Source organism: Pseudophryne corroboree, chromosome 6, assembly GCF_028390025.1.
Source record: "Pseudophryne corroboree isolate aPseCor3 chromosome 6, aPseCor3.hap2, whole genome shotgun sequence".
Taxonomy (NCBI): Eukaryota; Metazoa; Chordata; class Amphibia; order Anura; family Myobatrachidae; genus Pseudophryne; species Pseudophryne corroboree.
In genome coordinates this window covers 638,769,679-638,782,143 of record NC_086449.1, presented here as the reverse complement: position 1 = coordinate 638,782,143, position 12,465 = coordinate 638,769,679, and positions in this window count along the sequence as shown.

Here is a 12,465-nt window from a genome sequence, read left to right as displayed (position 1 = left end):
AAATATTAATGGTGTCACCCCCACCCCGAGCATAATTCTTGCAGCCCCCCCTCCCCCCCTGGCTGTTAATACAGCCACACAAGTGCACAAATAACATAATATGTGCCACCCCCTCCAGCATAATTCTTGCAGCACCCCAACCCTCCTGCCCTGCCCCCCCCCCGCTGTTAATATATAGCCCACACAACACTAAATACATAATTAATACCGGTGTCTCCCCCCCGGCCCCGCCGCCCCTCACGGCTGTTAACGCAGCCCATGGACCACCCGCCCCCCATTGGCTACATACCACGGGAGTTGTTTGCTGCTGCTCCTGCTGTCGTGGTGTGGCTGGCTGCTCGTGTGTGGAGAGTGAGGAGGCGGGACCGGGCAGAGGACGGAGAGGCAGAGGACGGATCAGGGGAGTGGTGAGTGACGTACATCGCTGTAGCACATCGCTCTTTCTGTACACATGAGCGATGTGCTAAGCGACTGTACTAGATTTTGCCTGCAATCTAGTCAGATTGCTTGGATTTTAAGCATGGATCTCTCCATGTGTACCCCCCCCCCCCCCCCCCCTTATACTAAGACAGTGATTAAATAGGACAGACACAAAACAGACGCTCAGTTTTTTAAATGAATCTGTTTATTCTTTTCTGTTTGTGGTTCACAGTGTTGTCATACTTTCACAAAATAGTCAGTCATGTTTTTTAATATTTTGCATACAAGCTAACAAGCTAGGCATGTAAAAGTATAACATGTCAAAAAATGTTTAATTGGAATAAATATAAGTTAGATTTTAATTCTTTGTCCACTGTAAACAGATCCTTTTCTTTCTTTTCTCCTTTATTTTGCCCCAAAATACCACAATGTATAAATTAATGTGAATAACGGACACTACTGTGCAGTGTAGTGTGAATTGATACTATTCTGTGGACACACCCCTTCCCAATGAAGCCACACCTTTTTTGGCGCACTGTCCCTAGTTTGAATATTGGAAGAGGGGGAGGGAGTACCAATTCTCTTTCTATTACAGGGCACCAAAATGTCTAGTTATGGTTCTGACTCTGTATTTTATACTTTTCCAACACATGAGGTCAGTATAGTCTGCACTGTAAGCCTAAACGAGCGAGATTTCATCATTATGTTTTTCCTGAGCTATTTCTGCTATACTACAAATCTTAATAAGCGTATACAGGTTGAATATCCCATATCCATATATTCTGAAATACGGAATATTCCGAAATACGGAATTTTTTGAGTGAGAGTGAGATAGTGAAACTTTGTTTTCTGATGGCTCAATGTACACAAACTTTGTTTAATACACAGAGTTATTAAAAATATTGTATTAAATGACCTCCAGGCTGTGTGTGTATAAGGTGTATATGATACATAAATGAATTGTGTGAATGTAGACACACTTTGTTTAATGCACAAAGTTATTAAAAATAATGGCTAAAATTACCTCCCGGCTGTGTGTATAAGGTGTATATGAAACATAAACGCATTCTGTGCTTAGACTTGGGTCCCATAGCCATGATATCTCATTATGGTATGCAATTATTCCAAAATACGGAAAAATCCCATATCCAAAATACTTCTGGTCCCAAGCGTTTTGGATAAGGGAGACTCAACCTGTACTAACAATGACAGTAATACTGGTGTGTCTAAAAAAGAGTAAAAAGTTATCAGTTCAGTGAATGTCTAAATTGTCATAATTTTTTAAATCAAAAAGTAATACTAGCTAGAAGAACAGCAGAAAGTGCTTACATTCTAAAAAGTTGAATGGATATAGCACTGAGACTCATAGCAAGGTGCATTCAGTCTCCAATGAAGGAATGATATATGGACCAGCTCTGGCTTAAATAGATATAAGTATCAATATATCCCACAGATTGGATGGCTTGCTTTATGAAAAAGTCATCACAATTTATTACATCAAATAAAAAATCAATAAAAATATTCAAAATCAATAGACTTGTCTATATGGAAAGCTACGATTTTCTGTAGCCACCTCTATAGAATACAAATTATTTTTTATTTGAAGTAATAAATTGTGATTACTTTTTCATAAAGCAAGCCGTCCGATCTGTGGTATATATTGATACTTATATCTATTTAAGCCAACGCTGGTCCATACTGTATATCTTTTCTTTTTAAAAAAAATAGTTTATTGAAGAACTGCACATGTAAATGTAAAACATACATATACAATTTGTGTAAATCTGAATAAAAATGATCTGAGAGAAGCACTTTTCTTTGTCAAGTGTTTCTGTCATGCATGTAATACACAATAGAGAACATACACAATTTCATCATAGAAGCACAATGCAAATGCATCTTAAAACAAAAGTAGTTATCATTATATGCTGAGGTGCTTTAAGGACACAATCATGATACAAACAAAGAGTTAGAACGGTCGATTTCCAGTTGTAAGCACTTCACAATTGTACCATGAAGTCAATGACACTGCTGCTCTTAATGTATTCTGAACAGAAGGGAGTAAAGTTTTTATATGGGGCAGTCATAAGCCAGTCCATGTGAAACAAATGGGAAACTCGAGGCAGAAACAAAGATTACGTCAGAGGGGTATATTTACTAAAAATCATATTTTCCCGTTTGAGGTCAAAGTTCAATCACGAATGACATTGAAAGTGTAAATATGCAACTTTTTGAATTTAGTACGACTAATTTACTAAGCTGCCGTATTCTGCATTTTCGGTTTTACCGATGTAGATGTCATTCGTTTTTTTAGGCAGTGTTTTACGTGAGTGACTTGTAAAACACTGCCGACTTTAATACAATGAATCTCGGCCGGATCTGAGAGATCCATGCTGGGCTTCATTGTGCACCTTTATTAAAAAAAAAAAAAAACAGTGTTAAAATAAAATAAAAAAATTGCGTGGGGTCCCCCCTCCTAAGCCAAACCAGCCTCGGGCTCTTTGAGCCGATCCTGGTCGCAAAAATATGGGGAAAAAAATGATAGAGGTTCCCCCATATTTAAACAACCAGCACCGGGCTCTGCGCCTGGTCCTGGTTCCAAAAATACGGGGGACAAAAGCGTAGGGGTCCCCCGTATTTCTGAAACCAGCACCGGGCTCCACTAGCCAGATACATAATGCCACAGCCGGGGGACACTTTTATATAGGTCCCGGCAGCCCTGGCATTACATAACCAACTAGTCACCCGTGGCCGGGGTACCCTGGAGGAGTGGGGACCCCTTCAATCAAGGGGTCCCCCCCTCCAGCCACCCAAGGACCAGGGGTGAAGCCCGAGGCTATCCCCCCCATCCAAGGGCTGCGGATGGGAGGCTGATAGCCGTTTGGAAAAAAAATGAATATTGTTTTTAGTAGCAGTACTACAAGTCCCAGCAAGCCTCCCCCGCAAGCTGGTACTTGGAGAACCACAAGTACCAGCATGCGGAGGAAAACCGGGCCCGCTGGTACCTGTAGTACTACTACTAAAAAAATACCCCAATAAAAACATAAGACACACACCTTGAAAGTATAACTTTAATGCATACATCCACACCTCCATATACACATACTTACCTTATGTTCACACGAGGGTCGGTCCTCTTCTCCATGTAGAATCCATGGTGTACCTGTGGAAAAAATTATACTCACAAAATCCAGTGTAGAAGCCTCTTCTTCTTGTAATCCATTTGTAATCCAGGTACTTGTCAAAATAAAAAAACGGACACCCGACCTCGCACTGAAAGGGGCCCCATGTTTTCACATGGGACCCCTTTCCCCGAATGCCAGAAACCCCCTCTGACTTAAGTCTAAGAGGGTTCCATCAGCCAATCAGGGAGCGCCACATTGTGGCACCCTCCTGATTGGCTGTGTGCTCCTGTACTGTATGACAGGCGGCACACGGCAGTGTTACAATGTAGCGCCTATGCGCTCCATTGTAACCAATGGTGTGAACTTTGTGGTCAGCGGTTGACCGAAAGTAACCTCACCGCTGACCACAAAGTTCCCACCATTGGTTACAATGGAGCGCATAGGCGCTACATTGTAACACTGCCGTGTGCCGCCTGTCATACAGTACAGGAGCACACAGCCAATCAGGAGGGTGCCACAATGTGGCGCTCCCTGATTGGCTGATGGAACCCTCTTAGACTTAAGTCAGAGGGGGTTTCTGGCATTCGGGGAAAGGGGTCCCATGTGAAAACATGGGGCCCCTTTCAGTGCGAGGTCGGGTGTCCGGTTTTTTATTTTTACAAGTACCTGGATTACAAATGGATTAAAAGAAGAAGAGGCTTCTACACTGGATTTTGTGAGTATAATTTTTTCCACAGGTACACCATGGATTCTACAGGGAGAAGAGGACCGACCCTCGTGTGAACATAAGGTAAGTATGTGTATATGGAGGTGTGTATGTATGCATTAAAGTTATACTTTCAAGGTGTGTGTCTTATGTTTTTATTGGGGTATTTTTTTAGTAGTAGTACTACAGGTACCAGCGGGCCCGGTTTTCCTCCGCATGCTGGTACTTGTGGTTCTCCAAGTACCAGCTTGCGGGGGAGACTTGCTGGGACTTGTAGTACTGCTACTAAAAACAATATTCATTTTTTTTCCAAACGGCTATCAGCCTCCTATCCGCAGCCCTTGGATGGGGGGGGACAGCCTCGGGCTTCACCCCTGGTCCTTGGGTGGCTGGAGGGGGGGACCCCTTGATTGAAGGGGTCCCCACTCCTCCAGGGTACCCCGGCCAGGGGTGACTAGTTGGTTATGTAATGCCAGGGCCGCCGGGACCTATATAAAAGTGTCCGCCGGCTGTGGCATTATGTATCTGGCTAGTGGAGCCCGGTGCTGGTTTCAGAAATACGGGGGACCCCTACGCTTTTTGTCCCCCGTATTTTTGGAACCAGGACCAGGCGCAGAGCTGGTTGTTTAAATATGGGGGAACCTCTATCATTTTTCCCCCCATATTTTTGCAACCAGGACCGGCTCAAAGAGCCCGAGGCTGGTTTTGCTTAGGAGGGGGGACCCCACGCAATTTTTTTCAAAAAATAAACACTTTCCCATCCCCTTCCCACTGATAAACATGCACGGATCTCATGGATCCCTGCATGCCTATCCAAACACGGGATGAAAAAGCAGGTCTGTTTTTTTTTAGCACTTTTTCACGAATTGTATTTCAGCACGGCAGTGTTTGGCTATTGTCGGCAGTGTTTGTGATTTGCACTTTTTAGTAAATTACCGATTTCTACCAAATTGCAGGCGCATTTGACCGATGGTGTATTGATTCGTGATTTTTTCCTAGGACTTCCAAAATATTACGAATGCCCTCATCACTGCCGAGATTTTTGCTTCGTAAATTACCGAAATGACACTTTGAAGAAAAAACGGCATCTCGGTCAAAATCGGGACCTTAGTAAATATACCCCAAAGTATCAGAAGAGACCCATTGTGGTCTTCCTTACCGCAGCTGCTAGTTTAGCCAGCAAAAACCTCTGCCCCACAGACGGCCTACTTGCAACTAGTAATGTGCATATGTGTCCCACAGGGCCCATTCTGGAGTAGGCACAATGGCATATCATAAGTGTCCTTTATATAATTACACACCGTCCACCAGGATTTATTTACTTCTGCGCAACTCCACATACAATGATACAGATTCGCATTAGTCGTTGCACATTTGAAACAATTTGAGTCTCTGGACGCACCCATGAGGAGCCTCCGTGTCAGTGGGGGTAATTCCAAGTTGATCGCAGTAGGAATTTTGTTAGCAGTTGGGCAAAACCATGTGTACTGCAGGTTAGGCAGATTTAACATGTGCAGAGAGAGTTAGATTTGGGTGTGGTGTGTTCAATCTGCAATCTAATTTGCAGTGTAAACATAAAGCAGCCAGTATTTACCCTGCACAGAAATAAAATAACCCAGCCAAATCTAATTCTCTCTGCAAATGTTATATCTGCCTCCCCTGCAGTGCACATGGGCCCTCATTCCGAGTTGATCGGTCGCAAGGCGAATTTAGCAGAGTTACACACGCTAAGCCGCCGCCTACTGGGAGTGAATCTTAGCTTCTTAAAATTGCGACCGATGTATTCGCAATATTGCGATTACTAACTACTTAGCAGTTTCAGAGTAGCTCCAGACTTACTCTGCCTGTGCGATCAGTTCAGTGCTTGTCGTTCCTGGTTGACGTCACAAACACACCCAGCGTTCGCCCAGGCACTCCCACCGTTTCTCCAGCCACTCCTGCGTTTTTTCCGGAAACGGTAGCGTTTTCAGCCACACGCCCCTGAAACGCCGTGTTTCCGCCCAGTAACACCCATTTCCTGTCAATCACATTACGTTCGCCGGAGCGAAGAAAAAGCCGTGAGTAAAAATACTTTCTTCATAGTAAAGTTACTTGGCGCAGTCGCAGTGCGAACATTGCGCATGCGTACTAAGCGGATTTTCACTGCGATGCGATGAAAAATACCGAGCGAACAACTCGGAATGAGGGCCATGGTTTTGCCCAATTGCTAACTTTCTTGCTGCTGCGATCAACTCAGAATTACCCCCAGTGTGTAGTATGCTCTGTGTAGCAGTTATATTGCATCTCCATATAGGAGGCTGACACTGTCATGCCGCCACCGCGGCCGCCGTACTTACCCCTCCGGGCACGCTGGGTCTCCGTGTGGCCGTCCTCGCTGGCGGGCTCCCGGCGCTCCGTCCCGCGATCGTGAGTGTGGACGTCGCGGGTACGCCCGGCGTCCACTGAAGGTGCGGGTGACGTCATCAACACTTCCCACCAATCAGGTACTGGCGGGAAGTTCAAATTCAGACGCCGGACTGAGCTCCGGCGCCTGAGTATCATATTTTCTACTTAGAAGTTGTGATCTCCAGTGCTCTTGTATTGCTGTGGCTCTCCGTGCCTCCAAGCACCTCAGCGTCTCCACACACCTCTGTGCCTCCAAGCACCTCAGCGTCTCCACGCACCTCAGTGCCTCCAAGCACCTCAGCGTCTCCACGCACCTCGGTGCCTCCGGGCGCCTCGGTGCCTCCGGGCGCCTCGGCATCTCCGCGCGCGCCTCCATGCCTCCGGGCACCTGGGCGTCTCCGCGCGCCTCCATGCCTCCAGGCGCCTCAGCGTCTCCACGCACCTCAGTGCCTCCAAGCACCTCAGCGTCTCCACGCACCTCAGTGCCTCCGAGCACCTCAGTGCCTCCGAGCACCTCAGTGCCTCAGTGCCTCCAAGCACCTGAGTGTCTCCCAGCTCCTCAGTATCGCTCTCGGTGAGCTCACGGTATTCTTCACCAAATTCATCAGCGCCTTTTCAAGTCTTGTCTTTCAGGAGACCTTCCGCATCCACACGTGCCTCCTGCCCGTCATCCAAATCCTGCATGAGGAAAACCTACATTCGGCCATCTCTGCTGCGGCCCAGTTGCGGTTCCTCTTCCCGGTCATCGGAAGAAACCCCGAGTCCACAACACTCCCAAACCAGGTCAGTGATAGACACCAAGATTTTATTAAGACGAGTAAAGGCAGCCAGAATTGATTTAAGAGGCATATTGGGGTCCATTTTGCCATACCTGTCTGTGGGCCATCTAAGGAAAGTTGTCTTTTTATATGCACATACTGTATAATAAGGAAGTGGCGCATACCGTATCATTAGAACGTCGAACCATGGAGTCCAACCCATTCGATATATCAATGGCAGACAATTTTGAAAGAACACTAGAAACATAGCTCCGTATTTGGTAATAGGCCGGGTATTTGTCTGGTAATCGGGTTTGGGGTAGAATTGTCAAACAAGTTTCATCAAGAACATGAAAAATCAAATGAAGGCCATTCTTATCCCTGGTATGATTTGAGAAGGTGATGTGGGAAGAGCAAGCAACTATGTTATCATTACGAATGAGTGGAAGGAACATAGTGGTATGCAGTGAGACACCCAATCGTTTCCGAGTAAGTCGCTAGGCCATACAAGTAGTAGTTATTAGTAAGTTGTCAGCCATCGTGGTGGGAAATTTTGAAGGTCTCACGTATAACAAGGTGGTTATAGGCCAGTCTGGACTAAAAGCTTGTTCTAAAGTTGTGTTTGCATAGTTATTTGTCGCATTAACCCATTCCACCGCATAGCGGTAATTTGCTGCTGAAAAATAACTTTGTATACAGGGCAAGTTTATGCCACCTAATGCGGTGGGTTGATACAAATTAAACATGGACATCCTAGGAATTGTCCCCGCCCAGATAATGTGGCTGATAGCTTTATTTAATGCTTTCAGATCTGTTTCCTTTAACAATAAAAGGAAGCATTTGTATGAAATTTTATAGGTGTGGAAATGAGATCTTCTTAACCAAGTGGCACCTGACATTGTATGATAATGGTAAATAACGGCAAGACTAGAAATCCATCAGCATATGAGAGATCACTCCAGGGTAATTAGCCATGTATAAGTCTGCTGGGTTTACTGGTATATTGAGGCCTGGGTATTGGAGAGAGGAGTCTGCACACGTAAAAGGAAAGTCATCAGATCAGCCCATTAATGCACCTGTGTGCAATGCAATAGCCTTTGATTTTGGTTTTTCTCTTTCATCCACTAGGGGACACTGGAGTCCTATACAGTAGGGGTGTGAAGCCTTGAACCGGAGGTGTGGCACAATCTAAAATTAGCATTGTCTGCACAGACGGCTCCTCCCCCTTCACATCCCTCCTCCCTCAGTTTGAAAAATTGTGCTGGAGGTAACAGCACGTGGAGCACTTGAGCTTCTGACTAAAAATATAAAAGGGGCTGCGTAACCCTAATAAAAGGGGGACAAGGCTGCCTAATATCAGAGAGACAAAGATCCCTATTGAAGGGACCTGCATCTCTCCACAGGAGATCCTCCAGAGTCCTCAAAATAGTGAGTACTGGTAACATAGAAGGATAGCAATAGGGCCTTTTAGGTATAATTCTTTAAAAAAAAAAAAAAAAAATTATTTTCTTTCTCCCCCTCTCTCACTCTCCTCTCTAGGAAGCTCCTTATGAACGCTCTCACTCTCTCTCTCTAAAGTGTTCTCAGCGGCCGGCGCGCGGGAGCCAAGTGCGGCGCAGGACTCAGAGTGTCTTACCTGTGTGCAGGGAGAGACGGCTGAGCGGCGCGCTGCACAACAGAGACGAAGCGGTGCACAGGCACCGCTTCGGGAAACAGCCCCGGCGCGCACTGGCCAGCGGGTTCGGTGCACGTCAGCCGGGGGAAGCGGCGCGCGCCGGCCAGCGGGAGGGAGTGGGAGCCTCAGATAGACTTACGCTGCGCGGCTAAGCAAGTGCGCGGCGTTAAGAGTAGAAAGTACAATGCAGGAGAAAGATTGTTTTAAAGCACTGGGCAGAGCTGTATGTTTTAGGTTTAGTGGGGGCCATGTTTAGTTACAGGATGGCGGTAATATGGCGCCATGTCTGTGTAAAGAAGGGACCTCCTTCTACCCTCCCCCCCTTTCCCCTCAGTAAAGAAGGGATTTGGTTTTTATTACATTCTGCTAAAACAGCTCCCTCTGCTGCACTGTTTGGATAGTGCATATATTAATAACAGTAAGGATATTCTGCTAAACAGTTCCCTCTGCTGGTGAAAAAAAATATCTATGAGGATCTCCTGAAAAGTAATCATGCTTTACAATTTATATTTTCAAGGGACTTCTATTTCAAAGATCCTGAAGAAAACACACGGAAGCAGGCAGATACCAACTCTAGCATCGTAGCTGCTATACGGTTGGGGTGTGGGAGTTATGAGTCGGCTGGTGTTTTTATTTTCTTTTATTTATTTTATTTAATTATTTATTTTTTCTCTAAAAATAATTGACCTGCCCCTTCTCCATAAGAGAGGGCTGATAAAAAGAAAATTTCCAGCCGGATCCAATACCTTCGCTTCCGTCATCTCCCAGTCTTTCTCTTCCTAGTTTAAAGGGTGAAAGCGCTGCGTAGTAACCCGGTAGAGGGTTTTAGAAACAACATGTCTAAGGCAACCAAGACCTCAAAGACCTGTTATGTCTGTACGAAATGTAGCAAGAAGAGCACGCGGGTTGGCAGCTCCGGGGTGTGCGACTCCTGCTTAGACAAGGACGCACCACCTGGGAGCAGTGCTCTGGCTAAGGCATGGGAAGACAACCTTGCTAATAGATTCTGAACCTCATTGCTCAGGGAGCAGGCTCACACTGGCTTCTCCATCGGAGAATCCGACTTCACCCACAAGTACGGGTCTCCCTGATATGGTGGTCGCTACACAAGAACCTTGCAGCCGGCAAGAAATGCGGCATTTGGGATTGGAGGATCCCGACGACGGATGCCAGTCTCAGAGGTTGGGGAGCCGTCCTAGAAGACCATCAGTTTCAAGGACGGAGGACGCTACAGGAGAGCAAACTACCCATAAATATCCTCAAACTAAGAGCAGTTTACAATGCACTTCTTTTAGCAGAAGACCTAGTCGTGAATCAACACATCAGGGTTCAGTCAGACAATGTCACGACGACGGCTTATATAAACCGTCAAGGAGGAACAAAGAGCAGGATGGCGTTAAAGGAAGCCACAAAGATCTTGTTGTGGGCGGAAAGAAGAGACATCATTCTCTCGGCAGTGTTCATTCCAGGTGTGGAGAACTGGGAAGCAGATTACCTCAGTCGCCAGGACATGCATCCGGGAGAGTGGTGCCTTCACCCACGGATTTTCAACATGATTGTGAGAAGATGGGGTCTACCTCAGGTGGACCTAATGGCGTCTCGACAAAACCATCAGCTGCCCAGATTTGTGTCAAGGACGCGAGATCCAGAGGCAGAAGGAGTGGACGCATTAACACTTCCTTGGGGTTACAGGAGGGTTTACATATTTCCACCATTCCCACTCATACCCAGGGTTCTGAAAAGGGTAAAACGGGAACGAGTGTGGGCCATTCTAATCGCACCAGATTGGCCCCGCAGGAGTTGGTACTCCGATCTGCGGGGGTTACTTGCGGAAGATCCTTGGAGGTTACCTCAGAGAGAGGACCTGCTATCTCAGGGACCGTTCCTACACCCCGACCTGAACAGGCTGCGTTTGACGGCGTGGCTATTGAAACCCGGATCTTGAGAAACAGAGGGATTCCACGAACGGCCATCCCTACAATGATTGCCGCTAGAAAACCGGTCACAGCCAGGCACTACTACAGGATTTGGAGACGGTACATGGCTTGGTGTCAGGAGCGGGGATGGAATTCAACGAACTTCCATTTATCTCGACTTCTACTTTTCCTTCAGGCCGGTCTAGAGGGAGGACTCAGACTGGGCTCTCTGAAGGTTCAGATTTCGGCTCTCTACATTCTTTTTCAACAGCGGCTAGCATCCTTGCCAGAGATTCAAACCTTTTTACAGGGGGTTCTGAGAATTCAACCCCCTTTTCGTCCTCCCACGGCACCATGGGACTTGAATTTGGTGTTAGAATATTTGAAGTCACCAATTTTTGAGCCGTTGACAAGAACGGACCTGAAATATCTCTCTTGGAAGGTCACGTTATTGCTTGCCTTGGCTTCGGCTAGGCGGGTTTCTGAGTTGGGAGCCTTATCCTGTAAGAGTCCTTTCTTGGTTTTTCATGAGGATAGGGCGGAACTCCGTACAAGAGCAGACTTCCTTACGAAGGTGGTTTCAGGGTTTCACGTAAACCAGCCAATAGTGGTCCCATCCTTCCAGGGTCTCACAGCTGAGGACGTGTCATTGGATGTTGTCTGAGCTTTACGGGTATACGTACAGGTTACGTCGTCTTTCAGAAAGTCGGACCATTTGTTTGTTCTTTATGATGGGCCAAAGAAAGGTTGGCCGGCATCTAAGCAGACTCTGTCTTAGACTGGATTAGACTTGCCATTCGGCAAGCTTATATTTCCTGTGGCAAACAGGTTCCAGTTCAGACGGGTGCTCATACTACCCGATCAGTGGGTGCCTCGTGGGCGGCTGCCAGAGGTGCTTCCACTACTCAACTTTGCAGAGCGGCGACGTGGTCTTCAGCCCACACGTTCTCAAGATTTTACAAGTTTGATACTTTTGCGTCCGGAGAATCTAAGTTTGGACGTTTAGTTTTGCAGGCCACCGACAGCACTCCCTCCCTGGGGGAAAACTTTGGGACGTCCCCTACTGTATAGGACTCCAGTGTCCCCTAGTGGATGAAAGAGAAGAGAGGATTTTGGTACTTACCGATAAATCCATTTCTCTGAATCCTCTAGGGGACACTGGACGCCCGCCTCGGTGCTGTCAACCTGCTGTGTTCAAAGTTCTTGTTTTAAACAGTTCGTGCAAACAGCGTTAGTTATTCGGTTAAGAGTTCTTGGCCGCTGTTTGATATGTTGTACGGTTCGGTTCCTCGCCATGGGCTATAGTGTCATGTCCTATTCTCTCAGTCACATTTTTCAAACTGAGGGAGGAGGGATGTGAAGGGGGAGGAGCCGGCTGTGCAGACAATGCTAATTTTAGATTGTGCCACACCTCCGGTTCAAGGCTTCACACCCCTACCGTATAGGACTCCAGTGTCCCCTAGAGGATTCAGAGAAATGG